The sequence below is a fragment of the Pan troglodytes genome, chromosome 4 (genome assembly GCF_028858775.2).
Source record: "Pan troglodytes isolate AG18354 chromosome 4, NHGRI_mPanTro3-v2.0_pri, whole genome shotgun sequence".
NCBI classification, from domain to species: Eukaryota; Metazoa; Chordata; class Mammalia; order Primates; family Hominidae; genus Pan; species Pan troglodytes.
Window position 1 is genome coordinate 55561401 of NC_072402.2, and position 20554 is coordinate 55581954.

The following is a 20554-nucleotide window of genomic DNA, read 5'->3' on the forward strand; positions in this document are numbered from 1 at the left end:
CAATCATGTTAAATCAAATGAAATCTATATCCTCTGGGAATGCTTGTGGTATGGCTTAGGGGCAAGCTTTACTTATGAACAATGATACTGAGACTTCACAATAGTCATCTGTACAGATGTCAGACTTTGCATTTCACACATGCTTTTAACCTAGAGCTCAAATAGGCAGTTTTAAGCCCTGGACCTCAAGTCAATGTGGTTCATGTTTTGTCACTTCAAGATCTACAATTGAACTTCATTACGATAGTCTTAGATGGTTTTTCATAAATTTTGAGTCATGAAAAACTGACAACATATGAGTCTCCAAGTACCTTTTAATGTATGCAATATTTTACCTACTTAATTAATACATGTGTTTATTTGATAACTAAAAAGTTTATAAAGTCTAGAAATAAAGAAAAGTCCATGTCCTTTTTCTTTTTTGTTTTCTTTTAAATGAAAACTCATGAGAAATAAGAGGGCAGAATGCATTAAATTATTTCTTCTGTAACAGCACAATTCTATACCAGATTTTAAATACAAAAGAACATGCAAAGGGATAACAGCATTGACTTCAGTTCTAATATAAATAAGGCAGGAAATTGGGTGAAATCAGTTTTTCCTCTAATCTTACATGGAAAAAAATTTGTCATTTGGCAAACCCATATGAATCCAATCTGTTTGGTTTATTCATCCATGCAGTGACATTCAGACTCCAAAAACTGTATCAGAAACCTAGTCAATATTTAAATGCCATCATATAGATTAGAAATGGAATAAGGTACATGGTAACTTACTGCATTTCAAAAAAAGTACTAATTGAAACATATTGTCAAACATATATCTTTTTCTCTCTTTAGAAACCTATGGCTATTTTCTGTCTTTCAGCTCACGCTCCAGAAAGACCTATTTTTCCTTCCGTCTTAGTCCATTCAAGCTGCTATAACAAAATATCATAGCCAGGCACAGTGGCTCATGCCTGTAATCCCAGCACTTTGGGAGGCCGAGGTGGGCAGATTACTTGAAGTCAGGAGTTTCAGACCAGCCCGGGCAACATGATGAAACCTAATCTCTACTAAAAATACAAAAAATCAGCCAAATGTGGTCACAAGCACCTGTAATCCCAGCAACTCAGGAGGCTAAGGCACTAGAATCACTTGCATCTGGGAAGGAGAGGGTGCAGTGATCTGAGATCATGGCACTGAAGTCCAGCCCGAGTGACAGAGCAAAACTCTGTCTCAAAATAAATAAATAAATAAATAAATAAATAAATAAATAAAGCATAAGCTGGGTGGCTTATAAACAACATAAATTTATTTCTCACAGTTCTGGAGACTAGAATGTCCAAGGTCAAGGCACTGGTAGACTTGGTATTTTGTGAGGGCTCATTTCCTGGGTCATAGATAGTGCCTCTGGCTTTGTCCTCACATGGTGGAAGGGGCAAGGCAGTTCTCTTGGGCCTCCTTTATAAGCCACTAATCCCCTTATGAGGGCTGTGCTCTCATGACCTAATTATCTCCCAAAGGCCCCACCTCCTAATACCATCACATTGGTGATGAGGTTTCATCGCATATGAATGTGGGGAGGGACACAAACATTCAGACTATAGTATCTGCTTTTTGCCACAGAATGAAGAAGAAACCACGTCTTACAAATAAAAATCTTTCCATGGTCCCCCACCACATAAGGACATGACCAACTTCCTTTGCTAGTCATCCATCTCTCATAATCCTCTCCAGCCCATCTCTGCAGCCTCGTCTCCACCCACACATGCATTCTGCTGTAACAAATGGTGGGCAGGCTTCCAAATGTACTGTGTTCCCATGAAGTTGCACCTTTGCTGATGTTATTCTCTTTGCCTGGGTCCCCTCCCCATCTATTCACTCCTTTCTGCACTTCACCCTTGCTCTTCTTGTGCCCTAATAGCTCCTCCTTTTGTGACACATCAAAAATAGCCCACTGTAGGAAGCTCCTCCAAGACTAAGAGTGCCTCTCTCTGTGTTCCTGCATGTGCTGTTGGAGCCCTTATCACACAGTTGCTCTAGAATTTTTTGTTAGCTTGACCACACTGTGAGTTTTCTTAAGGGCAGGGACTTATTCCTCTTTGCATATCTGGAATCTTACCCAGTGTTTAGTACATACTACATGTTCAATAAATATTTGTTCAATGAATCAATGAATTGATAGGTTTTCTTTTAGTAGAAGGAATAAGGTACATTTTTTTTTTAGAACAGCATCCGAAAAGCAAGCAGGAAAAATTGGGACATCTTTGCTTAAGGTAAAAATGCTTTAATGGGGACCACCTTTGAAACTCCATCTACTTGGATCCTTTTAGTCTTCTTTATGAGATAGGAATATTAATTCTTAGATCCAATTAAAGAAGGTCTAGTTACCAAGGAACAAAACAAATTGGTATAGAATGGACTTTCTTATAAGAGAGTCCCAAATCATAGATCATAAGGACAATCTTATGTTGAAATGTCTCAATAACTTCCAAATGCTGACGTGAATGATATCATCAAACTGTGAGTCAAAGGAAGAAATGGGATTCCTAAGTTTTCATTGTACTCCTTGACTATTTTATTGGTGTACAGTCTCTTGACAATTATTTTCTCATCTTCTTTCCCAAGGAAACTTTAGATTTAATATGTTTATTCTGCAAGATGTTTGGAGACAGGTATACACCCTAAAACCACCATTACAATCAATGCCATAAACTTATTCATTGCCTCCAAAAGTTTCCTCCCATCTTTTTGGGTTTTTTTTTTGTTTTGTTTTCCTTTCATGGTAAGGACACTTAATATAACAGCTACCTTTTTACCAAATTTCTAAGTATACAATATAGTATTGTTGATTGTATACTTATGTTATACAGCAGCTTTCCAGAACTTATTTTGCAAGACTAAAACTTTGTAACCCTTGACCACATCTACCAATTCCCATCTTCCCCCAGCCTCTGGCAACTACCATTCTACTTTCTGCTTCCATCAGTTTGACTATTTTGGATTATACATGTAAGTGAGATCATGCAGTATTTGTCCTTCTGTGTCTGGTTTATTCCACTTAGCATGATGTCCTCCAGTTCCATCCAACTTGTTGTAAATGACAGGATTTCCTTCCTTTTTTAGGGCTGAATAATATTTCATTGTGTGTGTGTGTGTGTGTGTGTGTGTGTGTGTGTGTGTGTGTGTATATATCACATTTCCTTTGTCCATTCATCTGTTGATGGACATTTAGGTTGCCTCTGTATCTTAGCTATTACAAATATGCTGCAGTGAAAATATCTCTTTAAGATCCAGATTTCAGTTCTTTTGGATATATACCAAGAAGTGGGACTGCTGGATCAATTTACTTCCTGTTTCGAAAGTAGGGCACCCTCTGGACATTTCTACAACTGAAGTGATTGATTCTTACTTTTGGAAGTCAGGCTATTTGTTGGAATGGTGGGGAAAAAAGCTAGAGCTTAAAAATAAATCTAAAGTTGGAGAGGGGATTATTACTGATGGATGCATTAATTCAAGGGTTACTGATACTCTAAATACATTTTTAAAAGTTGTTTGATTAACAAGTCAAAACAGATGGTTTAATGACATTTTAGAGAGGATTAATAGAGATCCAACTGAATTAGCAAATCACCATGGTGTGCAGAATATTGAAAATTCACCACTAGTAGATTTATGGCATATTTCCGGGTATTTCATTCCCATTTGGTTTATTATGATAAATCACTGGGAAATGGGTAGCCTGTAGGACATGACAGCAAACCACACTTTGGCAGGACCAGCATCAGGGCTGCGTGTTTTTTAGGAGGCTATGTAGTCTAGCTAGCACAGAGTGGCCCAGTGAGAGCTTGGTTGGCTAGGACTTTCTGGTGGTAGCCCACAGAGCTCACCTGAAAGAGTACCAAGGATGAAAATATCATCTTGGCTAATTGGTCTGCTAGTTGATTTAAAAAATAAACAATAAAAAAAATTTCCAGTGTATTTTAGCAAAGTTTAATATTTTGAAGGGGGCAGAAATGTAGCATATTTTGGGATCTTAAATCTGAATTTGTGTCTTTTTCCAGACTTTGTCAGTGTCTTTGTCTCTCTCTCCCTCTGCCCCCTCCATGTCTCCCTCCTTCTCTCCCTCCTTCTCTCTTTCCTTTCCTGGTAAGTATACTAGAAAAAAGTATATTTTTTTCTCATTTTTTTTAACTTAATAACAACAGCAACAATGACAACAGTCAAACTCTTGAATTCTGGTCACAATCCAGATCAATAATTTTTTCCTTGTAGTTACCTTGGAATTAGGTTCTTAGCCCCTCACTGCTCTCTGTGTATTTCTGTACAATATTCATCAGTTTAAATAAGTACTTCAATTTCATACCAAAGTGCCAAGACTATCCTATTTTCACTCATCTTTAACTTTCTTCTTTTTCATTTCCCACACCCCTGCCATTGCCAAACAAAACTGATTGTCTCTGTTTTTATCTTTCTTTTAGACTTTTTAAGGCAATAAAAAATTGGCTTGCTCAGAAGGCTGATACACTGAGTGTTAGAATAACCCAAAGGTTAGAATGCTTTGAGTCAACTGATGGGTATTTTTGATCACGTATATCCATTTTTAAACCTGCCATTCATGATGGATCACTGACCCTGGCCCTGGCCCTGACCCATCTCAAAAAGTTACTAGCATGATTACTGATTAACACTTAGACTGTTGGCTTGAAGTTTAGTAGCCTGAAGGAAAATTTCCAGAGGCATTATAATAAGGAAGTTTAATTAAGAGTTAATGTTGACTCAGGAATATTATGTATAGCATTGATCCACAGTGTTGCTAATGAATTCATTATGCTGCAAATGCAAGTGATTTGTTAGTACATTGGCCAATAAAAGTGAAATCTGTCTCAACAAGAATGTTGAAAGAAAGAAGGCAGTGAAACTTTCATCTCCACTGGGAGTGAACTAACTTGCCAAATCTGGGTCATCAATCATAGTAAAATGTTCAAAACAAATAATGCATCTTTCATGGTTCACTGTATTCATCAGCACTTTTGAAGTCACCAGTCTAGAGTAGTCGCCTTTGGCCAAGTTTTCAGTAGCCTGTGGTTTAGGCAATAAGCCTCAACTGTCTTTCTCGAGGATATGTTCCCAGGTGGTACTCCATGGGCCATTTTCAATCAAATCTGAAAAGACAAAAGGGCAGTTCTGTTTATATGAAATGACATAATATTATAAACTCAAAATTGTTGTCTTAAAAGTCAAATCATTATCTAAAAGGTCTCTTAGAATTACTTAGAGCTTGAATGCAAAAGACTGAATTTCCCACTCACGTACTTCGCCAACACTCATTACATAGGCAAAAAAGTATAGTAAGTGTCACTTATGTGAGCCTATGTATGTATGTAGTGTTATAGGGGGTGGGGGTGGCAGGAAAGACAGCTCAAATATGAAATAATTGAATTATTCATTGCCACTGTTCTGATTGCCTTTAAAAAAAGTTTTATCTGGAAGTTATTTCAGACACACTGGAAAGCTTCATGGGTAGTGCAAAAAAAAAAAACCACATGCATTCACTCATTGTAAACATTCCACCTCATTTGCAGTATCACTCTATGTGCACATACACACAAATATACATACACACACATTGTCTTTTTTTCTCTGAACCACCTGAGAGAAAACTGCACACATCATGGCCCTCTATCCCTAAACTCCTCGATGTATTCCTCCCAAGAACAAGGACACTTTTCTGTATAACTATAGTCTCAAACATCTGATTGCCTTTGAATTTTATAGCATGACTTATTTATACCTTTTTACTTCGAGTTCTAACTCAGATACTGAGCTATAGAGGAACAGCTCAACTATTAGTTGAGGGATAGCTCAGATGTCTGAGGGAAAAAAGTCACATCAGTAACATTTTGAATTCTGCAAATATACACAATATGCCAATGTATGGGAGATAACTAAATACTGGTTTTAGAGAAAATAGATGAGTTAATACAAATAGAGATTCCCCTTAATTAATAGATCTTATATGTTTGGTTATATGTCTTATCCATGCTATTATAGCTAGCTAGCATTCATTAGGACAGCCAGAGAATCTTGTCTTTCTGTATTTTTATACTGTTTTTCTTCTTCTGATCAGCCGATTCCAGGTTTTGAAAGAATGAAGTAGTTCCTACTTAGATAATGCTATTGCCTTGCTCCTTAACAGTAAGCACTGGAGAAGCAGAGTGGACGCTGGTGATGCTGCCTTTAGTCCTGCAGGGAGTGTCAACCAGTGGGTAATCATTCTGACCCTGCAACACAACCATCCCTTCACTATTTCAGTGAAGGTCTCTACTTCGGTGGTAGGTCTCTACTCAGTGAATAGAGGTCTCTACTTCAGTGGTAGGTCTCTACTCAACATGGTACTTATAGCCGTTTTATACTTGCTATCTTAAAAAAATATGCAGGCTTTCACTGCTGTGAATAGATAATTGATATTTATGTTTCATAATCTGTGAAGATAGCTAACACATTTCTGACAGTTGCAATTTTTTTTCTCAAAAGGGGTTTGAGCATGCCTATCCCTCTCTACCCAAGTATATTTAACAGCATTTCTATCTATTGGGGAATCTGAGTGAGGATGACAACGTGTCAGGGATTAGAATGGACAGGAAGAGTCTCTGTAAGAGGGGGGTGTGATGCTGGAGCAATTTATGAAAATTGGGTCCCCTGGTAACTGTAGTGGATGTTATACAGACAGTCCTGCAGAGTCATCCACGAGGCTGACTCACTGACAATGTACACATAGAGGTGGGCCTCGAGTGTGTGCAAATAACAAGTTTACTACTGCAGGCAAACTCTTCGTTTATTCATTTGACAGATTTATATTGAGGGGCACTGTTCTAGGAGCTGGGGATTTGGTAATAAATAAGATAGTCATGGTCCGTAACCTCATAGAGCTTACACATCAACTGTTTTGCTTTAAAATATTGTACATTCAGAGGTGTTTGTGCTCCGACCATATGACTGCAATATGTCATTTGATAAACCTTTCAGGCATGACTTGGACCCACCCAGAACTTAGCTTTAAAGCTATCAGATTGACAGGAGGAGAGAACACTGGCTTTAGATGACAAATCATGGAAATAATTATGAAAAGACCCTCCAGTTTTTAATGACTTTACAAGAATAGTGTTCTTGTGAGACTATTGAATAAGAAGAAATATATGAACATTTGTATCATTCAACTGTCTAACTGATACCAACACCAATAAATATATGAACATCCTTATTATTCAAGTGTCTAATGAGTGAGGGACAGTGCCTGCAGGAAGGAGAGCCTCCCAACAATGGAAGCAGTGTTATTCTTCATGGTAGGGAGACCATTTTTTGGTTCCTCACAGTGACTTCCAGGCTGGAATGATTTCCAAGTAGGGCAGGGAAGACAAATATCTGAAGCCTAAGGGAAGCTCCAGGGTGATTCTTGTAGTTTTGTTTGGCAGACTTTCTAAAAAGCATTGTCAGATAGTTTTGGAGCAAGCAGTTTAGCCATCTACTACCACACAATATATTCAAATCAGAGTAAGCTGGAAGAAAGTCATCCAACATCCAAGTCTCAGCCTGGCCTATGTCAACATACTTCTTCTTAAGACTAAGCTGTAGGGGTACTATGCTTATTACCTCGGTGTGAAATAATCTGTACACCAGCACCCCATGACATGCAATTTACCTATATGACTAACCTGCACATATACCCCTGAACGTAAAATTTAAAAAATTTTTATAGATATGTTAAATTTGAACATCAAAGCAAAAATGGTGAATGAACAGATATATGACACAAAAAAGACTAAGGTATAATCCTATATCATGAGTGAATAGGAATTTTTTGTTATTGGTGTTTGCGTTAGTTGAGATTTTATTCAGCAGTAAATAGAGAGATTTAAAATAGAAGTGGCTTAAGGAAGACAGATATTTCTCCTTCATGTAAAATCTGAAAGTAGGCAGTCCAAAGTTAATATGGCACCTCTATCCAGTACGGTCTTCAAGGACACTTGCTCTTTCCATCTTATTGCACTGTGAGGTGTAGCCTCTGTTGCTAAATTCAACTCACCATCCAATATGGCTGCTCCGACTCCAGCCATCAACTTCACATTCTAGCCAGTAGGAAAGAGAAAACAATAAATACAGGCAGATAAAAAGATAGATGACAAATTTCTCTTAAGGGAAGTTTCTAGCACATCATATAATATCTACATAACGCTTCTACTACCAACTCATTCACGAAAACTTAGTTATATGGCAACACCTGGCAACCAAGGAGGCTGTGAATTTTCTCTATTTTGGGCAGTCACATGCTTACATGAAAACTGGTATTTGAAAACAAGTGATGAAGAAAAGCATCAATATTAGGGGACATTTAGCAGTCTCTGCCACAATGTTGCCTATTAATAATGCTGCATACATTTTAAATATTTAATATCAGTCTGCAACACTCTATTTGCAAGGTAATGTATAGTATAATCTTTACCATATGAACTTAGTAGCCATGGTGTTCAGGAAAGTTGTGTTATTTTGTGCTAGAATATTTTACCTGCCCTAGGTAAGGGCCTAAAGATAAAATGTGCTAGACTAATTAATTTTAATGGCATATAGCAAGAGATTTCCAGCGTTAAAGATTGCATCTCCACCTGCAATTTGGGAAAGGAAAAACTGATAGCACAAAATAAAAGTAGTGGGTGTCCTGAAAACTGTCTGCTGCTCTTCATGTTCTTACCAACTCATATCCTCATCTAAATTTGAATCACAGGTACATTCTGACCTTGTCGTAGAGAGAGTCCTAAAGTCTCATGAGAGAATTAACGTGCTTGTTCTAACAAGACTGTGTTCCAGCAGGCATGCCAAAATTTGATAGCTACAAATAGGGAGATTTGAAAGGAAAGAGGTGGGAGAGGTAATTTCTTTTAACTCAACTGCATCTGGTGGATTAAGGTAGACAATATTACCATTTTGCTGACAGAAGGCAGACATGGCACTAAAGAGGGAGAATGAGCAACCACAGAGCTGATTTAATTTCCAGTGGGGTTTATGGAAGCGCCAAAACATGATGTAGCCAAATGTTCCTAAAAGTATGAAGTAATTTAATTTGTTCCATCATTACAAGAAATTAAAGCCAAGCACAATTACATCCCAGTAGTAAAAGGAACCCACTGAATTGCCATTGTTATTGACTAAATGAAGTGAGATTTCTGATTACCTTGTCCAGCACATTTTAATTTCTGTCTGTCCATTTATTCCAAATCACATTACAGGGCCTTAACTGATCTTGACAAAATAAACTACATTATTAAGGTGCAGTTTAACCTGAGAAGCTTTAATTACTAGATTAGAGTTTTCAAATGGGCATGTCTTCTAGATTTCAGTACATTTAGGGATGTAATTATTAGAGATTCTTTGTTTCTTATGTGCAAAAGAGACCCAAGTTTAAAAGGAAGACTTAAACTTACGGAAGTGATTTTTTTTTTTCTTCCACCAAGAGTCTCTTTGTAGACAGATGTCTGTTCTGTTGGGAGTGGACTTACACCTCCTGAATGCTGTGATTGAGAGAGCTGCCTCCATAGTGGAAAGCCCCCGGTAGAGGGTAGTACCCAGATTTCCAAGGGGAGTGGAGTTGGGGGACTAAATGATGTACAGTGAACCCTTTCATAAGTAGGGTGTCTAGATGATTTAGCATTCAAACCAGAACACTTTTTAGAATGAAAGGCAATGCTATTCATAATTACACTGGTATAACAGGCATAGACCTGGGAAGTTCCAGGCCAATTAGGATGTATGGACTCTGTACCTATAAGGAAGACAAGGCAATAGATATGTAAACAAATCAATGTGATAGTCATTATAGGTATCTGGAGAATGAAAGGCTCTATAGGACACTGTGGGTGGGTGGGTATGGAGAACAGTCACTCTCTTAGGGATTTCTCTCCCCTGGCACAAAAGTTACACTAATCATGTGACATCTCAGAGCATGAAGTTTGTAGCTCCCTGAACCATATTCATATTCCTCTAACAGTCCAGTTAATGATTCTCAGATGCATTAGAAACTACGGAAATATTATAGAAAAGAAGCCTTAACAGGGGAAATGTTTCATGCTTTTTCAGTTCAGTTCAACAAACATTTATTGGATACCTAGTATATGACAGCCAGTGTTTAGCACCAGAGATCAAAAAATGAATTCATTATGGTTCCAGCCCCAGAGAAATTCAGTCTGGTAATAAACACATAATTGTGATAGACTGTTTAGTGATTTAATAACTTAAAGAGTTAACTTCTGATTTGGTTCTCATGCATCAAACATAATATTTGCCAGTCTCTATCTCTACAAGGAGCCCTGGATTTTTCCAAGTCCCCTACTAATGCTAGATAATATGGCAAAATACACAAGCTGATCAGGCTGTTTTAGAGACTCTTTTAAGCCAGAGATCTTTTGTTTTCCAGACTGCTAATTTATTTTTTTCTACCCAGAAAGCCCTTCCTACCATCTGAGCTATTCTGACCAAATCAGCAAAGACAAGCTACAGAGATTTAGGATGTCTGGGCTAAAAAGGTTTGCTTGTTTAATTAGATAAATAATTTGAGGATGCTTTCCAGGATTACTGTTCCTAACCACATTGATAAATGCTGGGAAGACTATCTCAGTTATCCAGCATTGGATAACAGACCATTGGAGAAGAGTGAAAGTTCAGTGTGAGCTGGGAAAGATCCCAAAAATCCTAACATGCTCTAGGTGCCTGCATATAAAATTCATCATCATAGTGACTTTAGGACCACTTGCTATTTTTCAGGCACTGCTTTACATACATAGTCCTATTTAAATAATTTTCAGAATCATACTGTGATATAGGTACTGCTTTCTCCATTTTATAAATTAGAAAACAAGCTAGGTTAATTCACTTTTATAAGGTGCCAAGCTAGTTAGTCAGTGGCAAAGCTCAGATTTGGAAACAAGGACTGCCTTACTCCAAAAACTGTTCTCTTAAATTTCAGTGTTTGTAAGGTCCCTCACTGCCCCAGCATAACCCAGCATTTGGTCCATTCAAGGATTAAGAGGAACAGGGATCTGCCAGCCTTGTTTCTGCAGAAAGAAATGGGGGAGGCAGAGCTGGATCTAACCAAACAGGTTAAATTTAAGTGCCAGGTTTCCGTGAAGGAGAATTATGCCAGCAATGGTTTCTCACCTTAATGAATTCATTTCTAACCATTCTTTGCCCTGCAAAGACAGCAGGATCCTGGGTCCACAGGGCCCAGTTCATGGAGAGGAGAAAGAGGCAGATAATGGGGGCAAAAAGTGAAGAATTCAAGCTGCAAAATGTAACGGAATTCTCAAAGTGCTGCATTCTCTTCACTCCCTTATCTGGCAGCTCCTGTTTTTTCTCCTTTGCCTCCCACAGTTGCCACTTTAAAAAGTCATTTTTAATGTGGCACATATACACCATGGAGTACTATGCAGCCATAAAAAAGAATGAGTTTATGTCCTTTGCAGGGACGTGAATGAAGCTGGAAGCCATCATTCTCAGCAAACTAACACAGGAACAGAAAACGAAACACTGCATGTTCTCACTCATAAGTGGGAGTTGAACAATGAGAACACATGGACACAGGGAGGGGAACATCACACACCGGGGCCTGGTGGGGGTTGGGGGAGCAAGGGGAGGAAGAACATTAGTACAAATACCGAATGCATGCAGGTCTTAAAACCTAGTTTGTGTTGATAGGTGCAGCAAACCACCATAGCACATGTATACCTATGTAATAAACCTGCACATTCTGCACATGTATCCCAGAACTTAAAGTAAAAAAAAAAACACAAGAAAACAAACAAAAAAACTCCTTTTTAAACATTGTCTCAGCGTCCAGTCGGTTGAGTTTCTGCACTTTTAGACACTCAAGCCCCTTCTTTCGTCCTTTGCTCCAGTGGTTGTAGCTTCCTACCTCCTTCTTACCCTCACTCCTAGGCTTCCACTTTAGAGAATTTGGAGAAATGGGGAAAGAAAAGACTGTTTTGTGCATGGTGTGCCTGCAGCCTAGTGCCATGAGCTGGTTCTTGCCGTGTCTGAGCCACCAGATCCACTCCTTCTGTGGTTCACACGCTATTCCCTCTATCCCAGCCAAGCTTGCAAACTCTGATCATGAACTACCAGGTGGAGGCGGGCATGGATATCCTCCCCAGGAAGCCTGTCTGGAACCTCTGAACTTTTCTGACCTGTGCATGCCTCTACCACAGCACATCTTAATTTCTTTTGAAATCACTGCATTTGTTCATTTGTTAGTTGTTTGCCTCTAGATGGTAGACGCCTTGAGGCCAGAATTCTTCCGAACTAAGCTTTGGAAGTTGAGCACCTCATAGAATACCAAGCTTCTCGTATTACTGGTGGGGTTCAACAAGTATTTGTTGAGAAGTGATGAATCAAGCTAAAGTTTAAGTAGGCAAAGATGAATCACGTCATAACCTCTGGTTTCCCAAATTTGTCTACAGAAAAGGCTCCTTGCTAGGTAAAACAAAAACAGAAGAAGTATGTGGATTCTCTTCAACTTTGGGACTCATCACCCTGAATCTCTCAGTTATCTCAAGACTGATTCCCTCCACCCTGGAGGGCCTCCCTGCCCCTCCTTTGTACAGCAGTGAAAGGCAGAAATTGAATAGAAGGAGGGAAAGAGGGAAAAAGGTCTAGATGATCAAGTGGCAAAAACAAATAACCCAGCATGAACAAGTATGCAGAGAGGGAACTCTGAGGAAACTTGCTGACAAAAGATAGAGACGGAGGTGAGGTCAACCACAGGGGAATAATGGGGGCAGACAAGTCTAAGGAGGTAGATTTTATAGGGACTTCAAATAGATGAACTGAAGTTTGGGGAAGACCTAAAGGCATTAAAAATCCAGTATAAGTTCTTGATTAAGGACAGATATCATAATAATTATTATTATAATACAAGGGGTGCTTTGGGAACATAGGCTATGTAGGAGGGATTGACAGAAGAAGGGAGGAAAGATCTAGGAAAATGAGGGCCAAACGGAAAGGTGTCCTTCTCCTGTTCATTTGCCAATGAAATGCTTAGGATATATGGTGGTCTGCTCCTACCCTCCACAGTTCTAGCCACTGCAACCAGAATGCCCAGCAACCATGTCATTCATTCATTCACATGGTCTATCTGTCTCCTATAGGCATTTCAGTGAGTGGCCGCTGCTTTATGTGTTCTGTTGGTAAACTTGTAGTACCCTGAGAAAACTCACACATTATGGAGAAATTACTTCAAGAAATATGCACAGTAGTTAACTCAAACCTTTTTATGTGTTCTACTCTCACGTGAAGTAGAGAAGTAGAGGGAGAGTTTTTTAATTATAAAAAGGGAGGAAGAGAGAAGAGGGAAACAAAACTAACATTTATTAAGCAAGGTAATTTCTTACCTCAGTGTTTTCAAACCAATTGGTAGATTTCAAAATCAATTTAATGGGTCACAATTAATACTTTAAAAATTAAATAAAATAGAAAACATCAGAGGGAATCATACATAGTAAGGATAAATATTATTTCATGTTAAATTATGTTTCAATTCTCTGTATTGGCTCGAATATATATTTACTCTTATGTGTATGGTATACACTGTTCCTATATATACATTTCCTTTTTATTTTATATATATCATTCTTTTTATTGGTTTAATTTATACTGAAATGCATGGTTTGTTAAAGACTGTAAACAAATTTTGCCATGACTATTATTTATAAAACACACGAGTTTCTTTAAATAGGAGTCCACTGCTCTCCTCTACCTTTTAAAAATAAATATAGGTATAAAACCTTTTTGTACATTTTTTTTATATTACTGAAAGCCAGCATCCACATGCCTTCAAAAGTGAGCACCTCTTACTTTAAACAAATCTACCAGGTTATAGTATAAAATATAAATTTTACTGTAGTTTACTGTCAATAAACTTTGTAAGCCACTGCTTCATTTCATTTAAACTTCCCCAAAACCTTGTATGAGTGGAGTCTGGGGATTCAGAAGAAGACGGTGGTCATCACAGAAGTTGAAATTCTCTACTGTTTACTTTTTTCCAAAGGTCTTGTTAGCGGTGGCCTTGAAGGTGATGAAGAAAGACACTTTCAAGGTGGACAGGTATAATTATTGGGTCACCAAGAACAAATTTGAAAAACAAAATATGCCAATTGAAATTAGCATGTAGCACCTAAATATCCAGAAGCTTCTTCATTGAATAATTTATTCACTGAATAAATTATGTAAACTGAATTAGTAATTCCTAGTGAAATAGTAGATGAATTGAGAATAGTGGTGTTGGTAAAAATGGAAAAAACTTTTTTTCTTTTGAGACAGAATCTCACTCTGTCCCTAAGGCTGGAGTGCAGTGGCACGATCTGAGCTCACTGCAACCTCTGCCTCCCAGGTTCAAGTGAGTCTTGTGCCTCGCTTGAGGCACAAGATTAGATTTAGCAGAGATGGGGTTTTGCTTTGATGGCCAGGCTGGTCTCAAATTCCTGGCCTCAAGTCATCTGCCCACCTTGGCTTCCCAAAGTGCTGGGATTACAGGCATGAGCGACCGTGCCTGGCCAAAAAAAAATAAAAAAAAGAAATTTAATTCAACAATTTAAGAGTTATACTTCAAGAATGGAGATATATAATGAAAATATGAAGTCTTCAGAAGAACACACATATAATAATTTTAGTAAATCTCAAATTTATCTCAAATCAAAAACCTGCTACACATATTTTTGTCTTAATTATCATAATTAAAAATGTCTACACATTACATAATACTATCTAGTAAATATGCCCTAGAGATTATGTGTGTGTGTGTGTGTATGTACACCCATTATGTTTTCAGACAATTGGAAGAAAATTGTTAGGCAATTGTTTTTCTTTTATCAAGGACCTGTCATTTAAGTGCAAAGCTGGAGTATTCAAAATAAAATTTAGGCTTACAAGATCAGGGCATGGCAAGACTTATCCAGATTGCTGTGGAATAATATATGCTTCCAAACGCTAATCTTAAGGATGAAAAACACATAAATGACATGCCTTCTTCCTCTTGCTTACCTTAGTGACTACAGTTTAAATAATCTAAAATAGCAGATACCATCAATACTGTTGCTAATTATGCTACTTTTCAGAGAGGTACAAGAGTCCTTGTACCTCAGGTAGTAGTGATACCACTACTAGTATCAAAAATACAAGATTGTTTTGTTAATTTTGACCATGTTTTAAAAAAAGATAGGGAGTAGATGAATTACTATTAAAAGCAGCTCTTATATATTACATGTAATAGATGATAATTACAAGTTTTTAACAAATAACACATTTAAGTTGAACTGAACCGCCAAAAAAGATAGAGATATGAATATATGATTTTTAGATTAAAGTTAGTTTTAACATTCAAATAAAGTGTGGGAAAATGGCCTGGAGGCCACCTTCTAGGGAATGTATTTTTAGCCCTATTTTACAAAAAGAAAACTGAGGTACACAGAAGTTAATTTGCCCAAATTTGCCCCATGGTTGCTAAGTTGCAGAGCCAGCATTTGAACTACTGTTCCCAAGTCATACTCTTTCTATTGCTTGTAACTATCATCGTAGACCACTAAAGTGGATACCTCCACAACTCTTTGCTTTCCACTGCATCTGGACTACCACAATAGCTCCTTAGTCTCCATCCTTCTCTCTTCTCCATTCTGTCCTCTTAGGCTACCAGTGCACTTATCCAATTCCCACAATATCCACTAGCTCAAGGCCACACATTTAAGTGTTCAACTCTACTTCCCTTCTCCTCCCTGGAATGTGTCTACTCCACCCAGCCCATTTACTGCCCACACATACAACCTTTATTCAGGCTGCAGACATTTCTTACACCTGACAACAATGCCAGCGGACTCCCTCCTCCCACAGCCATTAAAACCACAGTCTTCCTTGAAGACCTACATCCAAGTTCACCTTCTTCCTGAAACCCAGCACACTGAGCTACAGTCCATACCTCCCTCTCCCTGCTCGAACTACAGTAGCACTCCCAGGCTGAATGATTTATATGCTACCTTACACTGTCTCTAGGCAGCAGCCGATCATGTGTCTGATTTTCTCAGCAGGTTATTATGGTTCTTTCCTGGGCCCAGGTTGCTGAATCTTTCATGTTCTTGTATTTCACAGCAACTATCACATCAGAGAGGCTCAATAAATATGTATGGATTTTTTGACTATTCTCTTTTGGGGAAAAAAAATGAGAGAAAGAAAAGAAGAAAGGGAGGGAGGAAAATTACTCTCTGACCATTTCTCAATAGCATACAAAGTCAGGAGGAAGAGAAATAAAATGTCCTTAGTGGAGATTTCAACCATATGGGAACCTACTAAACACATGTATTTGTTAATGTTTTGGACTTACCTGACATATAGGTGTAGGTATAGGAAAACCTATTCCAGGTATTCTTCAAGAGGTGATAGTTGTTGTATGAAAAATGCATTCTAAAATCAAACAGGTTTAGATAATGCTTGTTAATAAAATTAAATATCTCATTTTGCTGTGGACCTTCTAGCTTTTGGTAGGTTCGTGTCCATTAGAAATCACTGTAAAAAGCCTACATATACAATATTTCCCAAACTTGTTTGACCACAAAACGTCATTAGTAAGGAGAATCTTATAGGGACAATATTGATTGGAACATTCTTTGGGAAATGTTTGAAATGATCTTCCCAGTAACCTCAGTGTAAGTGATGCTCTGTCATTAACCAGTGACAAATACATATTCTTCCTACATAGTTGACTTTTCATGATTTGGTGTGGTCTTGTAAAAGCTATTCTATTTTGTTGTTTGTTTGTTTTTGAGACAGAGTCTCACTCTGTTGCCCAGGCTGGAGTGCAGTGGCACCATCTCCTCCACCTCCAGGGTTCAATTGATTCTCCTGCCTCAGCCTCCCAAGAAGCTGGAACTACAGACATGTGCCACACACACCTTGCTAATTTTTGTATTTTTAGTAGAGATGCGGTTTTGCCATGTTGTCTAGGCTGGTCTTGAACTCCTGGCCTCAAGCGATCTGCTCGCATCAGCCTCCCAGAGTGCTGGGATTACAGGCGTAAGCCACTGTGCCTGGTCTAAAAGCTATTCTAAATCATAGGTTGTTCACTCACATTTGGCTCAGAACTGGTTAATATTTGAGGGTTGATGGTGATGACGGAAAAATAGTAACTGTTTTAGGATTGAGAATCTGTGAAAAAGGAAGGAAACTCTCAAATATTAACTACCTTATTTAAAATTAACTTATTTAAACAACTCTGCAAAGTGGTTCAGTATACCTACTATTGATTGAATACCTTCTATATGTCAGATACAGCCCTTGGTACTTTACATTTCTTATGCATTTCTCATAATAACCCTGTAATTCTCAATGTATACAATGTGCTCAGGTCTTTTAAATGGCTTATTTCAGATAATACAACTAGAACAATGGCAAGGCTGGAATTCAAGCTCTGAGTGACTCAAAAGTCCATGCTCTTTCTGATCTATCACACTATTTCCCATGAAGAGCTCTTATAGGTTGTGGATTCTTCTGTGTGTATAATAACTTTCTTAGCCAAATCTAAATCTCCATAGATATTCTTGTAAAATTATAAAACTAATTTATCTTATTCATGTATGGAGCCAGTTCATATACAACTGGATAAGCCAAATATAACCGATATACTCTTGAGTTCTGAAATTTGTTCTCTATAATGCACACACAGTTAACAAATGTAGGTTTACCAGTAGGCCAAAATAGTTTATCACTCATATGTGTTGCTTGTAATGTAAGTAATGAGATTAAAAATTGTACATAAGAAATTACCTTTCTGAGACTCTGTTCATAGCCTGTTTAAAAGGGCCTAGTCTTTTTGGGAAATCTTTTGTGTGTTTTTTCTTTTCTTTTTCTCTTTTTTTGGGACAGAGTTTCACTCTTATTGCCCAGGCTGGAGTGCAGTGGCACAATCTCGGCTCACTGTAACCTCCACCTCCCGGGTTCAAGTGATTCTCCTGCCTCAGCCTCCCAAGTAGCTGGGATTACAGGCACCCGCCACCATGCGTGGCTAATGTTTTGTATTTTCTTTAGTAGAGATGGGGTTCATCATGTTGGCCAGGCTGGTCTCAAACTCGTGACCTCAGGTGATCCACCTGCCTTGGGCTCCCAAAGGGCTGGGATTACAGACATGAGCCACCATGCCCGGCTGTGTGTTTTTTCTTAACCCCAGTCTTCAACTGGACAAATGTCTCTTTGGCATTACTTCTTAACCCTTAGGTATCTCATAGTGAGAGAGATATAAATGCTAAACAGAGATTTATAAGAAAGTTAAAAAAAAGAAGAAGAAGAAAGCAGAGATAGCGATTCTGAATAAAAGATTCTGGGGCAGTGTTGATTAAAATAATTGCTTTCTTTTCTTCACTCAGGAAAGTATTCTTAACTTGGAGTCCTTGGTGACTTCAGGGAAGTCAGAGAACACTTTTAGAGTAAAAAATATTGATAATATGAACTTATGCTCATTTTTCTGGGGGTGTTTGCATCAGATGCACCTTTGTGCATTCATCTGTTTCTCCCAAACATCATACTAGTGTATTGGTGAATTCTTTTAAAATTTTACTCTATTTTGTAAGGATCATTACATATGAATGATATACCATAATACTTGTCATTTTTATTTTAATGTTAATATTTCACTTCGGTAAGACACCATGATCTGCTTTACCATTACCAAATTTTGGCAATGTTAGTTCCTAATACTCTTTTAAAAAAAGAGAAAGAGTTTGAAAGCAAAAGACTGAGAACAAGAGATAGACGAGGGTGATTACATGTAGGAAGCCACACCCATGCCAGTATTACTATTTGAATCTCATTTGGAAATAAATATTCTTATCTGATAGAAAACAAGCATACTTACTGATTATTCACTCACAAATATTTGCTGAGTGCCTGTAAATGTCAGGAATTTTCTAGACAGTTATAGAAAGGCCTAGACACAAATATAAAAATGACATTGGAAAAGTCATAGAGGCAGAAGCCAGCAAATTATTTCCAGGTGGAAAGATTGGCTAAGATGGGCAGTCTTGGATGGGATAGTCTTAGATGTAAATAAAAGGGAAAGGTATTGAAAAGCAGCCGAAAAAGGCCTATGTGAACAGAAGTGTGACATTAATACAATAAGTAGGAGAGAGTTGTGCAGCAGGTTCTTAAAAGAATGAAACAATAAAACCAGGGTTTAAGGAAGATTATTCTGACTTTATAAATAGGACTGTGTTGAGAAAAAGTGAATCCAAGGAGATCCAGTAGTAGACCATTATATGAATCTAGAAATACACAGATGAGAATTTGACTGAAGGTGACAGTTACAGAAATTAAGAAGAAATTGGTAAGTCAACTGGCAAAGTATTGGATGGGAATATGGTAGGGGTAGGAGTGGAGATAAGCAGAGTGAGTGTAAATATACTCCAGAACTTTCTATTTATTAATAGCTTTATTTCTGAGAATACCTCAATTTCAAATAGAAAACATGTACCCCTGAAGAACAGTTGAGCTAAACTCACAGAATTCCAGGATCATGGTATTGGATGGGATCCTTGACAAGTAACTGGTCAGTTTAGGAATTCCCTCTACACACATAGCTGACCCCATCCAGGCTAACTATAATGAACAACCTTAAAACCAACACCTAACCCAGATAGTACAATTTCAGAAATCAGATAATAAATGAATGTTAGAGCTGGGTAGGTGCTAAAGATAATCTGTTCAAACTCCTTGTTTTCTCTAAGGAATACTGTATGCAGTAATTGACAAAGGTGAAGAACAAAAGACTGTTATATCCTAAGATTGATAGTATATGATGGAAACACAGATGCTCTCCTAAAGTCCCCCCAGGGAAATAAAATTGATTCCTAAAATTACAACAAGAATACGTAAATAGCATACATAATTGTAACTTTTTTTAAGCCTGTTTGCAAAAATTGTCCTGTAACTTTGTTCAAACAACTTCCCAGACAAAAGCTTCCTCAGTAGCATTCTTTAACACTTTCTTTAGTCTTGTGTTGCTGAAATATGTGTTTGGAATGAAAATTATCTTAGCGCAAACCTGTGGGTATATACGGTCTGTACTGAATATCAATGGCAAAGCCTTGATATTTGTCTTAGCTCAAGCTGCTATAACAAAAATACCATAAACTGATGGCTTAAACAACAAACATTTATTTCTCACAGTTCTGGAAGCTGGAAGTCTGAGATCAGGGTGTCAGCATAGTCAGGTTCTGGTGAGGGCATCTTCAGGGTTGCAGACTGCCCACATAGCCTGTATCCACATGGTAGAAAGAGAGCAACCTGTGGCCTCTTCTTATAATGGCACTAATCTAATTCATGAGGGCTCCATTCTCATGACCTAATTACTTCCGAAGGGCTTTCCCTCCAAATACCGTGACACCAGGGATTAGATTTCAGCATATGAATATTGGAGAGACACAAACATTCAGTCCATAACAATATTTTCCTTTGACATTTCCTTTTTCTTTGCTCCTGAGAATTTTTCCTCC

The 20554-nt window shown here is 37.9% G+C and overlaps 1 protein-coding gene and 1 long non-coding RNA gene across 19 annotated transcripts in view; one reads left to right on the forward strand and one right to left on the reverse strand.

The window, feature by feature from the left end:
- PDE4D (phosphodiesterase 4D) overlaps nucleotides 1–20554 on the forward strand; it is a 1566198-nt gene that overhangs the window by 1468052 nt on the left and 77592 nt on the right. The window lies entirely within an intron of this gene.
- The window catches only part of LOC107974959 (uncharacterized), a 28215-nt gene continuing 12641 nt past the window's right edge, over nucleotides 4981–20554 (reverse strand). The window contains exons 2-4 of the long non-coding RNA XR_001718126.3: nucleotides 16396–16475; nucleotides 8068–8110; nucleotides 4981–5146 (exon numbers count right to left, since the gene is read on the reverse strand). This is a non-coding gene — a long non-coding RNA (uncharacterized LOC107974959). The remainder of the gene's footprint in view (nucleotides 5147–8067; nucleotides 8111–16395; nucleotides 16476–20554) is intronic.